The sequence below is a fragment of the Coturnix japonica genome, chromosome 1, assembly GCF_054131305.1.
Source record: "Coturnix japonica strain WE chromosome 1, WE-NBRP24, whole genome shotgun sequence".
Classification (NCBI taxonomy): Eukaryota; Metazoa; Chordata; class Aves; order Galliformes; family Phasianidae; genus Coturnix; species Coturnix japonica.
The window spans coordinates 150790352-150815225 of record NC_140663.1 but is presented as its reverse complement, the minus strand read 5'-3'; the positions used below and the strand labels follow the sequence as shown (position 1 = coordinate 150815225).

Below are 24874 nucleotides of genomic sequence, written 5' to 3'. Positions count from 1 at the left end.
GAGCTTGTTTGTAAATGACAAAATGTAACTTCATAGTAAAGAGCATGAAATAAGATAAAGGCAATTTCGCAGAATCATAGAATGGCTTGGGTTGGAAGGGACCTCAAGGATCACGAATCTCCAACCCTGCCAACACAGGCGGGGCCACCAACCTCCACATTTAATACTAGACCAAGCTGCCCAGGGCCCCATCCAACCTGGCCTTGAACACCTCCAGGGACACAGAATCCACAGCCTCTCTGGGCAGCCTGTTCCAGCACCTCACCACTCTCATAGTAAAGAACTTCCCCTGACATCTAACTTAAATCCTCCCTCCTTCAACTTAAAACCATTTCCTATTGTCCTGCTGTTATCTACCCTTGTAAAGAGTTGACTTTCCTCCTGTTTATAGGCTACCTTTTTGAAAGGATGCAATGAAAGTATTGAAAGGATGCAATGAGGTCACCCGCAGCCTTCTTTTCTCCAGACTGAACAAGCCCAGCTCCCTCAGTCTTTCTTCGTAGGGGAGTTGCTCCAGCCCTCTGATCATCTTTTTAGCCCTTCTCTGGAACCTCTGCAACATCTCTCTGTCCTTTGTGAAGTGGGGGCTCCAGACCTGGATACAATACTCCAGATGGGACCTCACAAGGGCAGAGTAGAGAGGGACAATCACCTCCCTGTCCCTGCTGGCCACCCCTCTTCTGTTGGAGCCCAGGATACCATTTCCTTTCTGAGCTGCAAGAGCACACTGCTGGCTCATGTTAAGTTTTTAATCCATCAGGAACCCCAGGTCCTTCTCTGCAGGGCTACTCTCAAGGGTTGCTCCTTCTAGTCTGCATAAATGCCTGGGATTCCTCCAGCACAGGTGCAAAACCTTGCACTTTGCTATGTTGAACCTCATTAGATTCACTCGGGCCCACCTTTCAAGTCTGTTGAGGTTCCTCTGAATGGCATCCCTTCTTTCCACTGTGTCAGCTGCACCACTTGCCTTGGTGTAATCAGCAAACTTGCTGAGGGCACACTCAATTCTGTCACTGATGTCATTGATTAAGATGTTAAAGAGCACTGATCCCAAGACAGACCCCCGGGGGACACAGTTCATTACCAGCATCCACCTGGACACAGAACCATTAATCACCACTCTCTGTCTGTGGCCTTTCAACCAATTTCTTATCCATCAAGTGGACATCAAGTATCCATCAACTCCACATCCCTCCAATATGGAGATAAGGATGTGGTGTGAGACCATGTCAAAGGCCTTGCTCAAGTCCAGGTAAGTTACAGCAGTTGCCTTCCCTTTGTCCACCAGTGCTATCACTCCATCATAGAAGGCTACTAGATTGGTTAAGCATGACCTTCACCTGGTGAAGCCCTGCTGGCTGTCTCAGGAAGACCTGTTCCATTACCTTCCCAGGTGCAGAGGAGAGACTCACCAGCCTGTAGTTCCCTGGGTCCTCCTTGATCCAAATTTCTAACAACACAGAGGAAAACAAGAGTATCGGACCAATTTCACATGGGAAGAACACCAAGTCAGACAATTGCCATGAAGCATGGCAAATTCCCAGCTATTCCATCTCCGCTCAGCCTACAGGGAGAATATGGCGTACATTGCCACTAATGAGCACAGTCTCGCGTTCATGTAAAGATGACATGCAAACAGAGTTTCATCTTCAGGGTCTTGAAAGCTTTCCCAGAACAGGACAGATGGATTTGTAATTTTGCTGTCCTTTGCACCTTCAGGCAACTAGGTGAATTGGGAAGAGCAGATCTTTCCTTTTATGGGGTATAAACAACCCTCATGGATTGGTCCTCGCTCACTGTGCCAGATTCATGCACTCAGAAGCAAGGGTGAGCTCTTCTCATTTCAGAGAGGGACTCCAGGTTTTTACTGCTATACAAGAGTACTGCATCTCTTTGTTTTGTAGCATTGCATGGGCCTTTAGCATCTGTTAGAGCTCTGTTTCAGATATCTCTGTCTGATGTGCTTACCAGTAAGATCTCAGGGGGGCTGAATTGTTTTAATTTGAGCAAAGTTAGTGGATTTACTTACAGAGAAGAAATGTAATGGCCTGTGATACAAAAGAGGTGACCTTCAGCTCTGATTTTAAATCCTGTTATAAATTCCTATGCATAGATATTGCTGAGGGAAGACTTTGGCACAATATGCATTTAATTTAAAAGTGGTGTTTATTCCAATTGTGCAGAGGTATTCTAGCATGTATGAAGAGTTAAATCCAGAGAAAGTCATTTTAACCAAAGATCAAGATGAAAAGCCAAGTTACATTATAAAGATACTTAAGCAAATGTACCATATTTAATCTACTCTCGCATTAAAGCAACTTCTAATTTGCACTTTCACTTACAGTTCTAATGCAGTGGTATTTATTACCTTTTGCCTACCTTACAAAATGAGCAACAACCTCTAGAGATCTCTCCTCTCTGATTAGAAAACACTTGCTGCAAAATAATAGATTTATGAAATATACATGAAGAAACTTTTATTAAAATTACACTAATAGCCAAATTCTGCGCACAATTACACTTGGCCATTTCAAAATCAATGAATTGCACCAGGATAATAGAGAGCAGAATTTGCCCCGCTGAATAATTTTAGCTGATTAAAAACAGTGAAACGAGATATTAATATTGACACTCTCTGTTTGAAATATCCTTCTCCTGTGGACCCTGGATTCATGATTTAGGACTCTGTCTGGAGGATCAAAGACACTCTGTCAGCCAGTTCTGTCAGCATGACAATATATGCTCAGAGAAATAGTCTCATATATAACTCCACTTCTGGGAGGTAAAAGGAGGAGAACCTTATTCTCTCCTTCTTTGCACCAGGTCAGAATTAATATTTGCCCACAGCAGATGATGATACATATCTGAGCAAGCTTTACATTGTCTAGCTCAGGCACTAAGAGCAACAGAGCTGCAGCAGTGTGGAGTTCAACAGAGGCCAAGCGCCCAAATATTTATTCAGACTACTTTGTCACTAGCTTGCTTTGGTACCTCTTTTAGGTTGGCAACGATATGAGATTGGCTGAGATCCAAGCAGCAGGTTTATTACCTCCAAATGCAGAGTAGGGTTTATTAGCCTTGGTTGAGCACTGTGGTAATATAATATATATGATGTTGTATAGATAGGGAAGTAAAGTGTCTTTAATTCTTCTGGTCTCCAAGCTAACTCATGGATCTGAATTGTGTTATGTACTCTAAGGGAATTATATTCCCCATCTGAGGGAATGTCTGGCCCAGGGAAGGAAAAAAACATCTGGGGCTAATGACTGTGCTGAACTGCTTGGATGTTTAGTCAGGGCTTTGTTGCTAGAGTGCAGACTTACAGGCAAAGGAATAAGATGGTGCCCATGAGAGATGTAGGCTTATACAAGGACTCAGAAAACAAGGGCTGTGTGGGAAGACAGTTGCTCAAGGGGATGGAGCTGTGCAGCCTCCTAGTGGAGTGACCTCAGTGTTCGACACCTCAGAGTCACTCCACTCTCCATTTGCACTGTACTGGAGAATTATGTTGTTTGTAGGTTTCTGAACTAAGTTCTGCTTAACAGCTGTGAGATCCCAGTGTCATTTAGAGATGCCCAGAGCTTTTTGCACTACTACTTTGGGTGGACTGTCTGCTACCCCAGTCACTAGATCTCAACAGTTATGCCAGGGAAGGATCAGGTAGGGTATGAGGAACAGTATATTCTCGGAAAGACTGGTAATGCATTGGACCAGGCTGCCCAGGGAGTTGGTGGAGTCAGCTTTCATGATGGTGTTCAAGAACCGTGTAGATGTAGCACTGAGGGACATGGTTAGCAGACACAGTGGTGACGGGCTGATGGTTGGACTAGATGATCTTAGTGGTCTTTCCAACATTAATGATTCTATGATTCTGCTTACCCGTGGTGGTGGATAGGAGCAGCGCAGAAACTACTGTAATTAAAAGGAAATGTAAAGGTGATGTTTGAAAAATTGCTCACAGCTTCAAGGGTGTTAAACATCTGCTTCTAAATGAGCTATCTGACTGAAGACAAATACAGTAATAAAGAAGAAGTAAAACATTACAAAAAAAAAAAAAGTTAAAAAAAATTAAAAAAAAGAAAAAAAAGTGTGAGTATACTGACAGGCTGGAAAGATCCACACAGAACTAAATTAATTACACTTCAAGCAAGGCAGGTTGTTCTTGAATAAAGTGTGAAGAACCTGGAGAGAGGAAGGAACTGTAATCACAGAACAGAATCATAGCATCATTTAGGTTGGAAAAGACTTTAAAAGTCATTAAGCTCAAATATCAGCTGACTTTCCAAGTCCAACCACTAAATCCTGTCTCCCTGTGCTGTGTCCACTTGTCTCTTAAATACCTCCAGTACTTTATTGGACAGCTGATTCCAATGCTTGACCATATATTTTTTTTTTCATGAATTCTTCCTATTGTTCAATCTAAACCTCCCAATTGCAAGCCGAGAGCTTTTCACCATGTCTTCTCACTTGTCACCCTCAATCTCTGCAGCCTCTTGCCAGGTAGTTATAGATGATAGCAGTGAGGTCCCCCCTCAGTCTACTGTTCTCCACACCAAACACTGATTCAGGCAATCTTTATAAATCTTACTTTCTTGTCCCTTTGCCAGCTTCACTGTTCTCTGCATAGTCTCAGTCAACCCAATACCCTTCTACAGTTAAGTGACCAAAATCTGAACACAGTATTTGTGGTGCAGTCTCACCAGTGCTGCGTACAAAGGGACAGATGTGATACATACCTACTCCTTTTCTTCTGTTTTGCATGATAGTTTCAGGTACTTTTTTTTCTTTTTTTTCTTGTGGTGGAGGAAAAAGCTGTGCCTTTACCTGGGGAATCTAGTAGCTTTGCCTAATTTGGCTTTGGTCACAGATCCCAGATTAGGGCACTTTTACAGAAGCATTTGTTAAGAGAAGGAACTGTAGGTTGCAATCACCAGAGCCTGGCTTGGGAGTAGATGAACTGCAGAGTTCAGTCCCTCTGGAACAATGCTGTGAAGCTTTTCTGATCAAAACCAGAGGTGTCACTGTGGTCAGCCACAAACTGAGCACTTGCTGCTATGGTAAGCTGGCAGAGAGTTATCTTCTCCAGGCATCTCTATGGGCTTACAACAGGATGGCAGAATGGGGCTGGGGAACAGGACACTGCATCCCTCTCATTGTGTATGCTGAAAAGAACAGCTGGATTAAGATGCCTCCTTCCCTCTGCAGCCCTTCTTATCCACGCAGAAATCACCAAGGCAATAATATGTTGGATGTCTGAGGACTTCAGAATGGATGCCCTATTATTTTTCCCTTTTGTTTTGTTATAATACGTGTGACCTTCAACTGCTTTCAAACACTTTTCACTCCACAGAGAAAATACCATGCTGAATGGCTTAACCGTGATTTCAGTACAAAACTAACCAACAAAAAAGTGTCTGGGACAAAAGCAATAATGCGGGCAACGACATTCAGAAGTGTTAGAAGTAAATCTAACTGCACACAAAGCAGAGTTCAGCTAAGTGTCACAGCCGAAAAACATCCTCTGTTCTCTGTGAAATGAAGTTAGAAAAGAGCTAAATCGAGTACTAAAACTCAGTGAATGCATTTAAAGAGCTGGAATATAGGAGATATGCCTGCTGTGAGGGACTGCAGGCACCAGTTTTGCATCTCTGCATATTTCACAGGCAGGACAGAAAAGGACTGGTCTTTCAGCTGGTGTAAAAGCATGCAGAGATTTGCTTACACATGGATCTGCTCCATGGCCCATCCTTATTTCTCTCAGGTAAATCTTTAGGAACTCCCTGAGTTTGCTCAGCCCAGAGCAGAGGATTTGATGGGAGGCCTGATGGTGTCTGCAGCTCCTGACAGGGAGTGAAGGGGCAGCACTGAGCTCTGCTCTGTGTGATAACGACAGGGCCCGAGGGAATGGCATGGAGCTGTGCCAGGGGAGAGCAGCTGAGGGTTGGGGACAGGGGGTTCAGCAGAGGGCGGTGGGCATGGAACAGCCTGCCCAGGGCAGTAGGTACAGTCCCAAGCTGCTGGAGTACAAAGAATGTTTGGATACCACTCTGGAATGATTGGTCTGATTTTTGGGTCCTGTGCCACGAGTTCAGATGAATCCAGAGAAGGGTCACAAGATAATGAGAGAGCTGGGACACCTCCAGCCAGGTAGGGACTTTTTACAGGGGCAACAGGATGAGGGAAAATGGCTTTAAACTGGAAGAGGGCAGATTTATACTAGATATCAGGAAGAAATTATTTACTGTGAGGATGGTGAGTCACTGGAACAGGTTGCCCAGATAGCCTGTGAATGCTGCCTCCCTGGAAACACTCAAGGATGGGGATGTGAGCAACCTGGTATAGAGGGAGGTGTCCCTGCCTATAGCAGGGGGTTGGAACTACATGATCTTAAAGGTCCCTTCCAAACCAAACCGTCCTATGATGCTAAGATTCTTGTGGGTCCGTTCTAACTCAGGATATTCTACGATTTTATCTTCTGTGATTCTGCAATCAATCAGATAACCCACTGTATCTGATTCTGAGCATGCACTCGGAGGTGATGAGGAAAGGTTGAGGCAACTGGGTTTGTTTAGTTTGGAGAAGGCTCTGGGGAGACCTCATTTTGCCTTTCCAGTATTTGTAAAGAGCATATAAACAGGAGGGGGAAAGACTATTTACAAGGGTGGATAGTGATTAGACAAAGGGTAATGGTTTTAAACTAAAATGGGAGATTTAGCTTAGATATTAGGAGGAAGTTTTTTTCACAGAGCGTGGTGATGCACTGGAACAGGTTGTCCAAGGAGGCTGTGGATGCCCCATCTCTGGAGGCATTCAAGGCCAGGCTGGATGTGGCTCTGGGCAGCCTGGTCTGGTGGTCAGCAACTCTGCACATAGAAGGGGGGTTGAAACCAGATGATCATTGTGGTCCTTTTCAATACAGGCCATTCTGTGATCCTGTTTCCAGATCAATAAAATAATAATCTATTGTCATATGCTTCACCCACTCTTTTCTCACAGTTTTACTGTCATTCTGATTAGGTTTAGTTCTACATGTCAGGGATGGAAAATGTGTCCTGGTTGTGCTGAAGGAATTGAGAAAGATGCACATTTTACTTAACAAAGTTATGCTGCGGCTCACAAGTTCTTTCAGATGCAGGGGGTAATGCATAAGCTGATGTTTCATTTGCATGCTAAGGAAGGTCTGAATGTCTGCTCATTCTCCGCTTGGATCACAGTAATATGCATGAGTGAGAAGGGAGAATAATAACCAGTGGAAGGAGTTGCTTTTATTAACATACTTTTGCATTTCTTCTTTTAGATGAAAACTTTGGAGGCAAATATTTTCTTCCTTTACTTAGATGTAAACGTACATGGGTTTGTGTGTGTGTTTCAAATATTACAAATGTGAAGAAAAAGGTGTCAGTCTTGTTTATTTTTAATTAGATTAAAAAAAAAGAAAGAAAGAATGTTCACATGGGTTTGATAAGAGATGTAAAATACTCCCACATAAAATGCTGATTTCCTGTCAGCTGCAGTGAACAAGAACTCTGATATTTAGTACCAACTGAAATAAGCTTGCACTGAGACCTTGGCCATAATTACAGAATCACTGGGGTTGGAAAGGACCTCTGGCTATCACCTAGTACACCCCCCTGCTACAGCAGGTTCCCTACATCAGGTCATACAGGAAAGCATTCAGTTGGGTTTTGGGCATGTCCAGAGAAGGAGACCACAACCTCTCTGGGCTACCTGTTCCAGTGCTATTTCAACCTCACATATCTGGCTGTGTGGACTCTGCACTGGCTTGCTTTTGAGCATGTCAACCTTGTTGACATCTGTTGCATATGCTATTGAGGTTTTTGGCAGTCAACCAGTCAAATGAACAACTAAGGAACTGGTCTTTACCTAAGGAGTTTGATCTCTTTTCTCTTCTCTTCTCTTCTCTTCTCTTCTCTTCTCTTCTCTTCTCTTCTCTTCTCTTCTCTTCTCTTCTCTTCTCTTCTCTTCTCTTCTCTTCTCTTCTCTTCTCTTCTCTTCTCTTCTCTTCTCTTCTCTTCTCTTCTCTTCTCTTCTCTTCTCTCCTCTTCTCTTCTCTCTTTTCTCTTCTCTTTCTCCTCTTCTTTCTCTTGTCTCTTTTCTCTTTTCTCTTTTCTCTTTTCTCTTTTCTCTTTTCTCTTTTCTCTTTTCTCTTTTCTATTTTTTCTCTTTTCTCTTTTCTTTCTCTTTTTTTCTCTTCTTACTTATTACATTGTTTTTTTTTTTTAAATCTATTTATTTATTTAATTATTTATTTACCTTTTATAAACTTCAGTAATTCTGAAATGTTTTAATCAATGAGGATTTCAGGCTCCCAGAGATAGGAACAATTAAACTACATTGTCCTCTGCAACTTTTATATGCTTTCAGCACTGCATATTTTCCTTCCTCAAATCTAGGAAACTTATAGCAAAGGAAGTATTTTGCTTGACACTAAAAACATGGGATCAAGGAACAACAGACAGGAGAAGTAAACCATAAGAATCATGAGGAATTAGAATACCTTGTTCATCTAGAGTCTGCAGCAGGAAATGAATATTTATGTCTCACATGTTATGTTAAAACATTCTTCCTTAATATGTATTTATATACAACATTCCACAAGAAGTCTGCCTTCAAAAGCAGCAGGCACTGACATCCTGTCTTGCCACAAACACAGCATCTCGTCAGATGCTCAGAAAGAATTTATACAAGACTTTGTGAAGTGCCTTACAAATAGCACACGTTCCATTGAAGAAAGCATCGCCATTTCAAGATGAAGAAGTAAATCTGTTCAGTGCTTTAGGAGTTTGAAGCGACTTTAGGAGTTTAAAATGATTTCTTTAAAAAATGTAGGTTCCCAGCTTAATGTTTCCCCTGGACCCCTCTGGCTAACAAATGACTTGTTTATAACATTTCTAAATATAGATCCAGGTAACAGATTAGATCTCATTCAAAGATCGCTTCTCTTCTAAAACAAAAGTAATGAAAATCTTTTTGTTCTTTGTCATATTTCTTTGCATGTAAAGATAGCCTCTGAAAAATACCTTGTTTAAAACTGAATGTTCTTATCATTTTCATGCAATCTGAATATATAATCCTTTATTTTTTACTTTTTTTTTTTTTTTCAAATAAACAACAGAAATATTTTTGAGCACTTTTTTTGGTCTTTTCTGTGTAGTTATTGATGGCTTTACCCCATTCCACTAGAAAAGACCCAGCACCTCTGGCAGGATTCCTTACGTTCATATATTTTATTACCTGTGACAGTTACATCTTTTGCTTTTTACTTGATTATTTTTGTTTCCTTCCTTAATCAGTTTCCTGAACTTTCCAGCTTCTAATTTTATACCCTTTTCTGTCATGTTGCCTTTTTTGTTTCTCATTACAGACACACTTGCATGCACACACACAGATCACAAAAATACTTTAGCTTTTGCAGGTTCTTTTGTTCTCTCTGCTCAAGTCAAGTCATTTAATAACTAATATCACCACATTCTTCATTTTTTCAGTTGTGGGATGGTAGTTTTTTGGCCACTGAATGAAATAATGAATAAGTTTCCCCAAATTATTCAAACCTCTCTCCAGTTATATCAGCCTTTAGTTGTTTTCAGCTCTATGAACCTCTCTCTTTTAAATCACCAATCATGCTTATTACTTATTTGAACTTTCTATTCTGACTGCATGTAATGAATGTAATTAAGTCATGATAACTTTCCCCTAAAAAAAATATTTGCTTTCAGATCTCAGATCAGTGCCCTTTTATCTGCCAAGATGCAATCAAGTTTATCTTTCTAAGACATTATTATTTTGAGTTAGATAATTGTCAGATTTTATTTTATTTTATTTATTTTTAATTTTAATTTTTATTTAAGGAACTCTGAGGTTCTTTTTCTACTTATAGATCTCTGATATATATCACTTATGTCGAGATGTCTGCTTCTTGTTTTTTTCCTTATGTAGGACAGGTAGGTTTTTAAAAAGCTATTCATGACGTTCTGAAATGTGAAATGATGATCTGAACCATTGACTTGTGCCCTACCTTGCACTATATTGGGAAGGAAATTGATCCATAAACCTTCCAGATCACTTGTACAGCACTTTGTCAGTGGCTCACACGTAAGAATTATGTGGAATGTAAAACAGCTTCCTTATCCCTTCTATTACAGATCCTGATCTGCACTACAGCTTTTTCCTTAGTGACAAGTTCTTCCTCTGATTCTGCAACAGTAATTGTTCCAAATGTGTTTTCTCCAAACATCCTTTCTGTATGCTATGTGGTGTCTTTCCCTCCGTTCCTCCCTCACGTGTCTGCCTCCAAAGCTTGGCTGAAAAATTGTTTATATAAAAATTCTTGCTGCAGAGTCTCATTCCCTCAGTAATCTGGGAAGGCTTAGCTACTTGATGATTTCAAGCACTGATTCTGATCAAAGATCCGCTAGGCACAGCCAGATGGGTCCCACCGAAACACCGACAAGCCGATCAGGAGGCTTGATAGGAGATTGAGAAACTATCCCCACAGCCTTCCCAAAGGACGAAACTTGAGTAGAAAATAGACACACACACATGCATGCAAATGCTCTCCCAAATCACCTTTTCCAACTGTGCTACCTGTGAACACAGACTCTACAGCTAGCCCTTCCGAAAATCCCTCGTTGGCTGCTCTGTTTGCCAGGCTCAGCTGTTTCATTCAGCTTTTTGATTCCAAGTAAAGTTATTTCAATGGCTAAGCAGAAGGAATGATGCATGCAATGCCCTTATGGATTATCCCAAGTTATGAACTATGCGTGGTGGTGCAAATAGTAATATATATATGTATCATGCTGAAGTGAGAGATGGTCCCAGTGATCACAACAGAAAGGCAAAGAATAAACAAGCACCAGAATTTGCCTTGCTGGTTGAAAGAAACATTTGATTTCTACTAAAGCTGAAAGTGCTAAAGAATATTTTCAAACTTTCTGACAGACAGACGGAAATGTCTTAGGGAACCTGACGCAGAGCAATTATGGATGCTCAAACACAACAAAGATTTTGAACATGAAAAGAGAATACTAAAAGGATTTTTATACTTGACAGTTCATTTCATTGTATTCTCTTTTTATATTAAATTATTAAAGAGATGCATATCAGCGTGTATATTTTCAGTCCCTTTTTGCCAGTTTAGCTTATTGGAAAAGTTTTAATATATCCCAACAAAAATATTTTCATAATATTTAAAAAATGTTACAATTTGCTGTGTTTCCTTCAGTAAATTATTGGTTGTACCATCTGACAGGCTACTCTTCTTCACTCAAGCAAAGCTTCCATCTTAATTTAATAGAGTATTGAGAGTTGGATATGGATAAGAGAATTTGCTGATCATCTTTGAAATGTATGTGAATTCTCATCTGTATTATACCACTGAATTTAACAACAACATGATTTTGGGAGTATTTACGTCTGCAAGAACTGTAATAGTATATTAGAATAAAACTGACAACTAATTCTGGTACCAATGATTCTTTCATGCTGCTGAGACAAAAATGTGCTAGAGTTTTAGGGGTTGCAAATAAATTTGTATGCTGCTTAATAATTAGCATTTCTTTTAGTTCTTACAGACAAGTTTTTGTAATACACTGTGTACACCACAGGCATCTATTCTGAACTGTTCACACGGACACTGCTATAAGGTTGAGTCAGGCTCCTCTAGAGAGAAATTAAGTTATCGCACGTTAAGATAAGTGTCTAAGTACACTAATATTTACTTGGAAATACTCATCTCTCTTCATTGAATGTAGAAGTAGCTTGGAGACTAGCTCAGCCAAATACTGAACATTTACATTGCTAAAATTAGGTGAGATATACCCCACTGCAGGTGCTCAGGCTCACTGCTCAGTCAGTGAAGAGGTAGGAGACAAGAACCTGAATTAGGAGTCATTGTCTCTCCATCTGCTATATGAGGACTTTGCAAGTGTAACTTGGGCATCTACATGAGAAGGTGCAATCTAAATGCCTGGAGTGGGATACCTATGTGATCAAAGCACTTATCCACTCTACTAGGAGTTACAAAGAGGTTTTCAATGGCACACTGTGCTGAAGTTATCCAATTTTGGAGGATCTGCATTGTGCTTACAAGAGGCATTTGCTATACATAAGTACAGAGTCACAACAGTTAAAAGTCATGTGATACTATTGGGGGAACCATTATCTTCATTTCCCCACTCCACGTGTTATTATCTTCTGCCTAAATGTAGATTATGTGCAGGAACCAGAACTTTTATTTGACTCCAAGGTGCCATGTACTTTCCTGGCACTGTGATAATATACAGGACTTGCACGTAGCCAAAATGTTTTGATGCTGCTAACCAATATTTTAAATTCTCTGAAGGAAGTCTGTATGCACCTTCTTCTCATCAGCATTCTCATCCCTGTCATACAGTTCCCTTCACAGTTAACATGGCTTTAAGCAAGAACGAAAAAAGGTCTTGTTCTAAATTTATGTTTTCTTCTCCTAGCATCTCGGCCAGATGCAGCTTCTGTTTACTGTTCAACAAACCCTTGGAGTACTGGAGTAGTTGCTAAGCTATCAGCAAGAGCTGGGAAGGCTGGACATTACTGTAACTCACAATTTGATGTGTGCTCCCTGCGGACAGCTGCTCACTAAAGAAATTTTGGGTGAGATCTGTTCTATTTGCAGAAATCTTATCAAGGAAAAAAAGGAAGTTTACAGCATGAAAGTAAAAGTCTCATTGACTGCTTTTCCAAAGGAGTTCTGCTAGCTTTACTAGGAATTAATTGAGTAATAAACTGAGCAGGATCTAGCCTTGTTCGTTTGTTTGTTTTTAAGTAAGTAATTTTCAAAAGGCTACGTGTTATGGACACTACTTTTGTAGGAAAGAGCTGTAAATGAGCTCTCTTTCCAGTTAAGAGTGTGGGACGGCAAATAATTAATATTACTACTAATTTAACTTTGGATTCTGTCACCAGTCTTTGGCCAGCAGAAGAACTGAAGAGAGTAAAAGAGAAGAAAGGGAAGACAGTAAGAGTTAGTAAATGACTATTTTTGGAGACTGAGGTGCAAGTAGAATCACACCTTCTGTGCCTGTCACCTAGGTAACCTTTTGCAAAGCATTTCACTTTTCTAAAACTAGATGTGTGAATTATTATACAGGATCACAGCTATCTGTGAGGGGCATCCTCTTCCCACCTGTTCCTTTTCCAAGGATGGGAACTCCACAACATCTCTGGGTCTTAGTCTATATTGATGGCCTATATTTGAACAAAAATGTGTTTTGTCATGTTTGCACGGACTTCTATGGTATTTCAGTTTATGTCCATTGCCTGTTCTGTCACTTGACTCCACTGTGAAAAGCCATGCTTTGTTTTCTTCAGTCTCCCCTGTCAGGTATTTACATTAAGATGGTCCTTAATCATCTTAGTAACCCTTTTCTGGAGGCTCTTAAGTATGTTCATATTTCTCTTGTACTGGGAATCCCAGAACTGGACAGAGCTTACCAGTGCTGAGAAGATCTACTGGCAGTGGACTTCTTCTTGAAGTCTAGTACAGCACTGTCTTTCTTTTTCATTTTTTTTGGCAAATGCACAGTGCAGGCTCATAATCTACTCAGTGTACTCATCTATATGCCATTCTCTGTAGAGCTGCTTTTCAACTGATCAGTTCCCAGCATATACAGATTCAGAGGGATATTTTCCTCCATATGAAGAATTTGATAATTGCCTTTGGAACTTCAGGAGGTTCAAGATAGTCCACTATTCCACTTTGACTAGGTTCTTTTGAGTAGCAGCACAACTGCCTTATGCATCAGCAGCTCCTCCCAGTTTTGCACCCCTGTAAGTTTTGCTGAGGGTGCATTCTCTCCCATTAACTGTATGAGTTTCAATGGGGCCAAGTGTCGGGTCCTGCAATTTGGTCACAACAACCCCAGCGAACCCTACAGGCCTGGGGAAGAGTGGCTGGAAGGTGGCCTGATGGAAGGGGACCTTGGTCTGCTGATAGATAGTTGGCTGAATATGAGCCAGCAGTGTGCCCAGGTGGCCAAGAAGGCCAATGGCATCCTGCCTTGTATCAGGAATTGTGCGGCGAGCAGGACTAGGGAAGTCATCACCTTATTGCTCTCTTCCAATATCTGAATATATTCCTTACAGCAAGAGTGGTGACAGGTGATAGGATGAGGGGAAATGGCCTCTTGTTGCACCAGAGTAAGTTTAGGTTGGATATCAGGAAACACTTCTTTACAGAAAGGGTTGTTAAGCACTGAATAGGCTTCCCAGGGAGGTGGTTGAGTCACCATCCCTGAATGTGTTTAAAAACCGTTTGGATGTGTTGCTCAGGGACATGATTTAGCGGAAGTCTGTTAGGATAGTATGGTTAGGTTATGGTTGGTCTCAATGATCTTTAATGTCTTTTCCAACCTGAGCAATTCTATGATTCTGTGATCTAGACAAGATGTCCCAAACCTGTGCAAAATTCTACACAATTTTGGAAATATTACTGACTCCTTGGATATACTGGTGGTGACTGGCCTCCAAACAGACCTTGTATGAGTGAGCACACCAATTTAAAGCAATTAGTTTAGGCAGTTTTCAGGCTGCCTCACTTTCCATTTATAAAACCTGTTCTGCATTATTTTATCAGCAAGCATATTATGATAGACAGTCTTGAATACCTTACTGAAGTCAAAACAGGCAACAAATGCTGGTTGGATCTCATCTATCAAATGAGTCATTTGTAGAAGACTTGTTCAGATGTAAATTCCCCTTCATATAACCATGCTGACTATTCTGAATAACTTTAAAATATTTTTTGGAAGATATTTCTGGGGTTATTTTCTCCATTCACTTTCCAAGTTTTGGGATGAAACTGACAAGTTTACAGTTCTCTGGATCTTCCATCTTCCCTTGTTCAAGTGACATCTGTTTTGTTTCAGACCTCAGAAACCTCTGCCAATCACTGTATCCTATTCAACTCAAAAGTGTGGTTCTGTGTTTTCTCTTCATGATTTTACAATGTCTCTAAGTTCCTGCTTCTATGTCCTTTATGTTTTCCCTGTATTTTGTTAGGAGCTACTTGGTCACTCATGCAGACCTCCTACTGACTTCACTAGATTTTATTATTCTTAGAACTGACCATTCTTTCCTAGACCCTTCTTCTCTCCAGGATGTTCTTCCATGATTCTTCCAAGCGTACCTCTGTGCAGGTCAAAGTCTTATCTCTTGAAGTCCAGCATTATGATTCTGCTATTTGTCTTGCTCCCTCCTGTCAGGATCCTGAACTCCTCTATTTCGTGGTCACTGTAGACAAAGCTGACTCTGACCATCATGGACCTTTACTTTCTTGTTTGAAAGAAAGAAATTTTCCCTCACCTTCTTGATTCCTTTTCCTGTCTGCATCAGTAAATTACCAATGCACTCCAGAAACCCCATGGATTACTTTGGTCTTGCCGTGTAGTAACTTCAGCAGATGTTAGGGTGGTTAAAATCCTCCATGAAGACCAAGGTTCCACCCTATTTTAAAAAGCCTGTATCTACTCATTGCAGCATTCCAGTCATGCAGGTTATCTCACGACCTCTCTCTGATCTCGTTGAAGCTGCATTGAGAGGAGCCCTGTAACTACATGCAGATCTCTAATGCTTCCAGTTTATTCCCTGTTTTGTGTGAATTAATGTACAGGCATTTTGGAATGGCAGGGACTGTTGTGTGGTTGAGACTCAGCCAACTCAGAGGTTTCTTTGGACACAGTCTCATTTGCTACTACTATATAGTTGCATATTTGCAGGCAGAGTGCAGGCTGTCTTCTTGGTGCCATAAGCCATGAACTGCCAGCCTTTTTCATTTTGAGAGTCTCCATTTCCGTGACTGATAAGCTCAGACTTGGCTGTCCCTCCTTCATTACTGCTGAGGGTTCAGGCTCTTGAAGCTGCAGGATTTTTGAGACAATCTGCTTAATCTGCTTTGAGCAGAGGGTTGGACTAAGCGATCTCCAGTGCTAACTTCCAACCTCAAATATTTTGTGATACTGTAAAACTGCTGCACAGACTGCTGTGTCTCTTGGTTGCCTGTACTGGCTGTGGTTCCTATCTTTCCTTCTCTTCCTGCCTCTCCTAGATTTGGAGGCTATATCTCATCCAGTGCACTGTTTTGTTTCGTTTTTGCAAATTAAATGAACAATGGAACTATTTGGTCCAAGGATTTCTCCATCTGTCTCAATCTGAAGCAGACTCAAGTATGAGGGGCTATGAACAGCCACTTCTTACTGAATGATTGGTACATTAATCCATATTTACTGTTATTATTTTATGAATTCTGAAATCTGTAGTCATATCTCATTCAGATAAATCTTCTACTAAAGTGAGTGGAAGTTTAGCTGTGTAACAAATGGGTAATAAATGAATAAGACCTCCAGGATGTGGCATGCTAATGATTATAATTTAACACTACTATAGCTCTTTCCAACTTCAAAGTGCTTCACGAACATTAACCATTCTAATTAATTTCATTTAGAGATGTTCCTACTGTATCTTTTTCTCTACTGAGCACTGTAGTACACTTACTGCTGTATTGTAATTCAAAGGTTGTTATGGTAAAGATTTTGACAAGAACAGAGAATCCCTTGTGAAAATTTGCAATTGTGCTAATTACATCAGAGATCAGATGTCAAGATTATCCTTGAAAAAGATGCTAGCACATACCACAGGTATACAAAGTCTCTCAATAGAAGAGCTAGACTTGGCCAATCTAACTCTTCCTCTGGCATTTCCCTACTGTAGGGATAAACAGATTTAATAACTTGCAAAATTGATTGAAAGCCATGTTAACATTCATACTCAGGCTCAGAAAATGCAGATGAGGAAAGAAAGAACCCATGTAACTATCCTACCACTACCAGTCAACTTGTCAAAGCCAAATAAAGTAGAACAGAAGAATGACATATGATTGTAAGACAGTGAGGCATCTGTGTTTCATAATTTTCCTATCATGAGATACATTATTCAAAGTGTTATCTTGTTAGGCTATCTTACTGGGAGTTACAAAAGACAGTGTAATAGATACTTATCAGTAATTTGACAGATTGGTCCAACTTCCTCACTATGGGGAGCTGGCTGTCAGTTTTGGGATGTCTCTTCACAGGCCTTGTATATGTAATAGGAGTAGACTGTGAGCATAAACAGTCGGCCACCCAGAGGTACAAGAGGAGCTGCCCTTCTGCTAAACTTCACTGGCTATCTGAACAGCTCTCCTTGCTGATGTTTTTTCATTTCTTTTCTTTTTCTTTTTTTCTTTTTATGACAATTCAGTAAGGTATCATCCCTTGGAAACCCAGCAGTTGGTGTGCTGGTATTTTAAATTCCCATGCTAGGACACAGTAACACTGTCCTTGGGGAAGTACTCATGAGCCTTGGAGCATCTTGTGACTGGGAAATGATGTCTGACTAGAATACCTATAGAGGTCAGTATCATTTTGCAAGTATTGCTAGTGAACTTGTTTTCAAACTACACTGCTTCTTGTAGTTGTTGAGAGTATGAAAGGAAGGTGAACTTCCTCACCCCATATGATGTACTTAGAAAATTACCAGTAATAGGAGAGTCTTGGACTATGGCAATGTTACTACCTGAAGGAAGTCCTGAAGCCAATGGACTCCCACTGCTTCCCAGTCACACTGTTCAGTACTAGCCTCCTTCATAGCCCTCCTGGTTGGAGGGTTCCAAAATGAAGCAATGGGATTAGATAACAACCTGGGGGCAATTACAAGGCGAATGCTGAGTTTCCCTCCCAGCTTCCTTATCTGTAACAGTTTCAGCAACTTTTTCTAAGTCCTCCCATACTTTTTCTGACAAGCCCAAACTGAGAACTATGTTTCAGGCTGGAAGATATCATGAAACTTTGAGAGAAATTTATGCCTTGTAGAAATCACAGCTCTGCTGGACACAAATTCATTTCAACACTATATCATTCATGCATTTGTTTCTGTGGTATTGAGCTGGCATGTATCTGAAATGACCAAATGCAGAATCAGATCTTAAGTATTTATTTGTATATCACTGAATATCTGATGCTCAGTTGCATAGAACTGGAATTCATAGTGACTCCTATAACAGTGCTTCAGATTTCCCATTGAAAGATGTTTAGAGATTCACTGAGATGTTCCTGTAGAAAAAAAAAATAAAAATTCTGAATTTAGCGTTACTTTTATACATATAGTGGTATTTAACAGAGCATTATATTCCTGGAATAGTCAATTCAAAATAAGAAAAAAATCATTTAATTATTCATTATTGTTAATAAATGAGAGATGTTTTCCAGAGGAAAAATCTTATTACATTTCTAGAGAATCACATTATTTTAATTGCTATTCATTTTCTTTCTTTCCCATCACTGTTAAACTCTCTAACTAATGGTAGTCCCCATTGCCAAGGATTTTAGGCTTCTTCATCTGGGACCTGAATAATACTTTGTTTGTTTATGATTTAACACCACAGTGCATTTCTCCTTTTTCATGTACGATTACTTCTCTGTTTGCAAAATATTACTCAATTCCAGTCATTTGTGTAATATAAACTTCTTTTTCTCCTGAGTTACTGGGTGCTTCTTAAGTGTGATTTTAAAGAAGTGAGGTTTTAACCTCAAGGCTATGTAGCCCTTCTTCATTGAAATTCTACATGCATTTTTCCAATCAAACACATATGCAGTTTTATGAATCTCATGACTTCTGTGTCCCAAGATAGCAGTGACCAGTGATGGTAGAGAGATTAGATGGATTGGCACATCTATCACAGCTATGTGAGTCATAGTGCTAGGGCCAGGCTATAGAGTCCCCAGAGTTGCCCTGATGTCTCTGAGGTTCTTCTTTTTCCCAGGTTCCATCTTGAATCTTCATCCCTGGAGTATCTCTGAAAGTTATTTCCATTTGTTGTAGTACTGGGTAAAAAATACCTTCCTGGTGACTTGTCTCTCCAAAACTCTTTTTTTGTGACTTGGCTGTAGGCAGTGCTAGTGCTCACAGTCAGCTCCTGTTGTTGACTCTTACTGATGATGTTTATGGACCAATTTGGACAAATTCCCACTTGGTGGTCAACAGTTTTTTTCACAGCTTAACTTTTTATTTTCCAGGAGGACACAAATCATTCAAAGGTAGGTTTTTTCTTTTCTTTTTCTTTTGCATTTTATGTATTTATTTATTTATTTTCAGAGCAAGAGATCTGTCATATTTCATCTACTTTTCATCTACTTCTGAAACAAAATGTCAGTTACAGTTCACGGGCTTATGCTAACAACTCTGCTAATTAGGTCCAACTCATATTAACTTCATGCTCTCAGAACAAGACTTGCTATTGCCAACAAGTTGCTGACAAATTGCATGACTTACCTAATGCCATAGGATAATAAGGTGATTCAAAAATGGAATTCAGGGTTTATGTTCTGCAGTTTACAAAGTATAGACCAAACAGAGAAAAATTTTCAAAAGGCTACAAATGTCCTGCATGCTCTGGAGATCTTGTGATGCTGAGGAAATCTGTGCTCTGGAATGAAACACAGAGATCAAATTCTAAACTACTCTGTTGAATGACTTTAAAGCAATGAATTTGGTCTATTTTCTCCAACCTTTTTTATTTGCTTGCTCCAATAACTTGTCCTTAGCTTACTAAGGGTTGCTGTCATGTCCTACAGTGCATCTTGAGCAAAGGAAGCACCATATCAGGGGATGGACTGATCCAAGTACTAAGTTTAGTCCCCATCATTGTCCCTTCAGGATCCCCAGACGACTGGCATTTTAATGTTTCATTCTGATTCTTCTGAAGCTGTGATTTAGCATGTAGAAAATATAGTGCAAAATCATGCTAAAGCTGTAATAAAAGTTGTTTACTACATTTAATTGTCATCAGTCATTCTATTAAGCTGTTGAGGAATATTAACAAGAGATACGATAATATCACCGTATAAAGTTCATATGCATTTTTAGCAGTTGTAAAATGTGTTAGGATTATCTAATACCTATGCAACTGTTTGTGTTTGATAATTAATGTGGGGTAAGGAGATGTGCTGTTATTTCAACTATCTGGAAAAGGCAGAACAGCCTCAGTTTAACCTGATAGTTACTAATGAGCAAGAAGCTAAAAAGCCAGACAACCTTTGCCCAATAGCAAACGCTAATGCAGAAGAAGTCTACATCTTCCAAATATACTTGTTTGTTTTGTCTTTACAAGCATATGGATTAGGCTACCAAAGTGCTCTTTACATTTAAAAAAATACTTACAGAAGCAGAAGAAGCAGGGTTCCTAATCCTCACTACTTGCCAGCTGCTTGCAAAATTTGTGTTGGAGAGAATAAATGGGTGGAATTGTAATGGCCATGAACTACAAATCACATTTTCTAAGATATTTAGACAAGTGCTTAGGTTTGAAGCCCTATCATAGGCACTGAGCCTCCCTGCTGTAACATCCTGCAAATCAGAAGCACTTTAGTACCTCTGTGGAGAAATGGGGGGAAATCAGGCATCAGAATGTCCAAGATGAAAATCGCTGCTCAGCTCTCACTCCAAGCCTCACAAGCTGCCCCTAGCAGTTTCTCAGTATTTAACTTCTAAAGACTCCAAGAACCTCGTGTTCTGCTCCTGTGCCTGTCCAGAAGTACTCAGTATGGAGAGCGTAGGTGGAAAGTTTTAGTTCTACTCTAATGATGAATATGGCAAAAATACACTGGTGGTTGCTGTGTTCTTTGAAAAATGTTCACAGGGTGGCCTCACGTCTGAGCATTCTTCTAGGTATGGGCAACACAAATTCAACTCACTTCTTCACCTGAAAATGTTCACAATCACCTTCTTCCCCCTGCTCCTGAAAGAATAACAGAAGTCCTCTGGATCATCTTACCACTAGCACTCAAATATGATCTAAATCCCATTTTCAGTTGCCAAATTCTTATTTTGAGTGTAGGGTTGAATGTTGAAATCAGTAATAAGTGAAAGTAGAGCAATGTCTGATAATCACTCGTGTATTTACGCCTAAATCATTTTTACAACTCATTTAAAATTGTTAAAGAACTGCCTGAATGGAAGACTGTTTCTCTCGTGGAGTCATCTCATTGCAGGTACTTTTGATTTCATGTTCTCTCTCTCTTTTAAGCTAAAGAAGACTTCTCAAGGTAGGTATCTCAGTTATGGGCTCTTGGCTCCATTTATGCAGTTTAGAAGTGTTGACATTCAAAACATAAGATTGATTATTTTTACTGTGAAAGCCAATGCTTAATGTCCAGACAAGATGAAAGTCATTTTTTTTGTTTTTTGTGCGTATTCCTTATTTTATTCCTCTAGTATGCAGAGGTATCTGTTTTTATTATTATTATTATTATTATTATTATTATTATTATTATTATTATTATTATTATTATTATTATTGTTATATATGAAATAATTAAATAAAATAAGCAATACCAGATTGCAAAATAACATCGGCCAGTAAATGGTCAGTCTAAAAATCTACTCCATTACTTTATACCTGCTTTTTCCACCAGATTCATGTTACAGCAGATCAAGTCAAAAATAAGAACTGCTCATTCTTTAGGGGCTCTTTCTGAAAGGACTGACTTTTGCCTTGTATATCTCACTTACTACTTGTTCATGGCCAATAAATTCAAGACAGAATTTACCAAATGAATAAAAGATGAATAAGGAAAGAGAGAGAGACTTTTTACGTGATCTGATAGTGGTAGGACAAGGGGGGATGAATGGTTTTAAACTAAAAGAAGGGGGATTTAGGTCAGATGTTAATTCTTTTCTGAGAGGGTGGTGAGACACTGGCAAAGGCTGTCAGGAGAAGATGTGGATGCCCCATCCCTGCAGGTATTCAAGGCCAGGTTAGATGGGGCCCAGGGCAGCCTGACCTGGTAGGTGGAACACTGCCCACAGCAAGGGAGTGCAACTGGATAGATTTTAAGGTCCTTTCCAGCCCGAGCCATTCTGTGATTCTATAAAAGATGGGACTAAAGTCATCTTCCAGCCACCACCATCAGAGACATTTCTTTCCATGACATCTATCTTGGAGATGGTTTTCTGATCCTAGCACTTCTTTCTCTTCCAGTTTGCCAGCTTGCCTGTTATTCAGCCCTGTAAGCCAAAACCGAATCTTTAAAGCATCTGATAGAGCCCTTTGTAACAGGAGAGGGAGCTCTCACAACACTGATGGAAAGTTTTTGAGGGTGCTGTTTACCCAGGGAAAGCAGTGAAGGACAGAAATCTGTCTTTGTAGCAAAGAAGGTGCATGCACATGTATTAACTCATGGAAGGCAGCTATAGCTTAGGCTGCCTATGCCACAAAACAAACAAACAAACAAACAAAAAACAACTCAAAAACTTGGGATTTCAATGTACTTAGCAGCTATAGGTTTCCACAAAACTTGTAACTGGTTTCCCCTGTTTGTGCCATAAATCATGGGAAGATATCCACATCTGAAAGGAGAAATCCCATGTTCTTTCTTCTGAGGTCAGTTGAGCTGCTTTGTTGCTGGTGGTCCCAGTAGCAGAGTGTAATTGCCTAGCACGTGAACATCCAAAGTGAGCATCAAGAGGGCACTGAAACATAACTGAATTTGTGATCTCACTGATCTTGTTTTAGGAAAACTTACTGATATGATATGGGAAGAACTGTCAGTTCTGATCTCTGGTTTCCCCAGGGCCCAGAAAGTTAATTTTTCCTGTCCAGAATTATATCATGTGTATTTTACGGAGGTGGAGAGTTAACCTAAATAGTTAATATTTCCAGCAAATCACAGTATTCTAATATCTTTTAAACAAAAATAAAGACAGAAGTCTTTTATCTAGTAAAAACATCTCAGGAAAACTAATATAAAACACCTCACAGATTTTATTTCTGGAATTTCCAAGGAAACCAAAAAACCCCAATAAGCCAGAACAATTCCTGATCTATGATGTGCTTTCAATAATTGACAGAGCCTTTTCTGAAATCAGAAACCTGTGTCTTTAAAAACACATCAGTAATGAGCTGCATTTGGTATGCAATTATTGCTGCAAAGTTGGTAATTTATTATTTTATATTTATTATTATTTAAGATTTTTGAGAATATATAGTAGTTGGTACTGTTATAGAACTCTTCCTAGAAATTGTCAGTCTTTCCATAACACTTTATTAATTTTCTAGATACATATGTAAGACTCCCCGGGTGATTTGGTAACCTGCATGAAAACAGATATGTACCACATTTCTGCTCTTTATTTACATCCCTTCTACAGAAATTTTCTTGCACAATGTAGACATTATTCTTTTTGCTTTCTATTTGTGTCCTGAAATGGCAGAGACAATAATGACAGCACAACTATAGGGAGATGAAAGCATAAAAATAGGTATGAACAGATATGCTCTTGCTTGTTATGATGTAAATGCCAAGATGCTTCTTTTGCTGCAGTGAGCAGACCATTGATTTAGGCCTTCAGCTTTCACCAAATTCAGAACATGTTAGACTGTGCCAAAGGACATCATTATCAGTGTCAATGAGGCTCTCTTTGGATACCAGTGTTTTATCATGAGGAAACTCAGTATAATTTCCAGAGGCCAAGGAATGTGTCACTAGAAAAAGAATGAAACTAATTTGAGTTATCCCTTTTCTCTTATCTTTATAGATGACAGGCAGAGTAGTGACTCATACTCTGTCATAAATCTGAGGAATGTCAAGAAAATTCAGAGGAATTCTTCAAATGGAGATCAAAAGCAGAAACTTTTTGTAGACTTATAAAGTACCCAGAAGCATGACAAAATGGCTTATGACCTTATGAAGCACAGAGCCACATTTAACCAAGGACCTGCAGAAATGGAGCATTGTTGTTATGAGTAATGCTAATTCTTGTGTAGCTTTGGGAAAAAAAAATCAGAGGAAAACCTGATTCAAGTCTCATCTCTGATTACTTCACACAAAAAAAGATTCAAAATAAGGAATAGAATCATAGAATCACCAAGTTTGGAAAAAACCTAAAAGATTCTCCGGTCCAACTGTTCACCTATTACCAATAGCTCCCACTAAACCATGTCCCTCAACACAACATCCAGTCTTTCCTTGAACATCCCCAGGGTCGGTGATACCACCACCTCCCTGGGCAGTCCATTCCAGTGCCTGACCATCCTTTCTGAGAAGTAATACTTCCTAATGTCCAGCTTGAATTTCCCCTGCCATAGCTTGAAACCATTCCCTCTGGTCCTATCACTAATGACACGAGATAAGAGGCCAACCCCCAACTCACTACAGCCTCCCTTCAGGAAGTTATAGAGAGAAATGAGGTCTCCTCTGAGCCTCCTCTTCTCCAAGGAGAGACCATCATTGCTGCGTACTGAAGGTGTTTCAATACTGTCTAGTATACTTAACCAGTTATTGTGATAACTCTCTAGCAGGGAGAGAAAGACATTCACCTGAGAAGGAAGGTGGAGCCCTATGCTAGCACTAGATTACTTGGATCTACAAGGACAATGAGATTGTTAGGCATACTTCAGTCTCTAGGCCAATCTCATGGGTGGTACAAAATGTTGATTCGTTTCCTTAAGCGTAGAAGGGATCTGAATCCGAATCACCAACACTCTTGAACTATACTCATATAATTTGTGTTTGAACTAGAACAGAGAAGTTTGTTGTTTTTCTTTTCTTTTTTTTTTTTTTTTTTCTCTTTCAGAAATGGAGTTTAGCCTGTTACTTTGTCTTAAAATTGATCTTTAGTCTTAGAGAGCAGAGCAAAATGTAGAGCAGGTGAAAGATTAGAATTTATGTAGTCTTAAAACTGATTGTTAAGAGGGAATTTATTGAACCTTATAAAATCCTCAATTGCATGCATAATGTCCCTATAGTTTACTGTTTCCTTTAATATAAACCAAGGAATTATAAGTATG

At 39.7% G+C, this 24874-nt stretch overlaps 1 pseudogene; it reads right to left on the bottom strand.

The window, feature by feature from the left end:
* Positions 1 to 385: 385 nt before the first annotated feature.
* On the bottom strand, positions 386 to 1081 carry LOC146762783 (uncharacterized; annotated as a pseudogene).
* Between the last annotated feature and the right edge of the window lie 23793 nt (positions 1082 to 24874).